This window comes from Pleurodeles waltl, chromosome 3_1 (assembly GCF_031143425.1).
Source record: "Pleurodeles waltl isolate 20211129_DDA chromosome 3_1, aPleWal1.hap1.20221129, whole genome shotgun sequence".
Taxonomy (NCBI): domain Eukaryota; kingdom Metazoa; phylum Chordata; class Amphibia; order Caudata; family Salamandridae; genus Pleurodeles; species Pleurodeles waltl.
Window position 1 is genome coordinate 1,067,059,235 of NC_090440.1, and position 1,240 is coordinate 1,067,060,474.

Here is a 1,240-nt window from a genome sequence, read left to right on the forward strand (position 1 = left end):
ACTCACTATTGCTGTTGTCCTTGCATTATTCCTGAGGGGTATGGGGTAAATATGTTATGTTACTGCATCTGCTTGTGCGTGTGGTGTTGGGGGAGGGGGTGTTGCCTGTGTGTCACTCTCTTTTTCCTCCCTCCCTCCTCTGTGTGCTAGGTGGCAGTACTCACTGTGTTTGTCTTCGCTGGCGTTGATGTTCGTGGTGGAGCAGGATGTAGAAGAGCATTGGGAAGATATGCAGCTCGGGCTCCATGGCAGCATGGTTCTTTCCAGAGTCTCCATAGGTAAGTTATTTCCCTTCTGTGCAGTGTTTCCACCAGGCTTTTGATGTTGTTGGTGCCGCTCCGGAAAAGGTGGCGGTTTGATGTGTCATAATACAGTGGGTGAAACATTGACTTCCGTCTTGCTATAGGCGGCTTCCGCCGTGGTGACTGATGATTCTGCCCTGACAGTCGGTGTGCTGTCTGTCTGAGCTGTTTCCGCCATGTTCATAATTTGGCAGTATTTACCGCCATCCTGTTGGCAGTACTACAGCCTCTTTAACACCGACTGCCAGGGTTGTAATGAGGGCCAATGTCTGCAATGTGGAACAGTGTGCACATGCCGAGAGTGTGTGCACTACTACAGTGTGTTCAGCTTCAGACCCTCTAACACAGTCCAAAGGGAGTGTAGTTCCAAACAGTGTGCAGTGACTGAGTATGTGTGCTGCACTTCATGATGTTTGTTTCCATCTTGCATATGTGGATCACAGTATAGTCTCCATAGTGTTCTATGACAGTAAACAGAGGGGCATATAATGGACATAGTGACACAGATCAGCATAGATAGTCTCTCTACTCCACAGCTATGTTTGAAAGCAAATAGCAAGACATTTAGGGCCATATGTAGCAAGCAGTTTTGCCCATTCTATGTCTATGGGAAAATGTGTTTGTACATATGGCTCTTACTGCATCTTACAGAGCACTTTAAAATCTTGCAGGTGCTGCATTGGCTGCCTAGGCGCCTCGTGGCACACCAAGGAGCAAGGATGCAATGCTAGTCAGTATATGCTGTGAGCCATAGTGCTCCAGCTATGTGTGCTGCTGTATGCAGGACACAAAGAAAATTGAAGTAACGAGGAGATGTTAAATCTAACTCCGTGTAATTTCACTTCTGGTTGCAGGTTTGCATAGTGTCATCTGTAAATGCATATATTACCATCTGATGTGAATGGCTACCCACATGCAAAGGTCAAGGAACCTGTCTC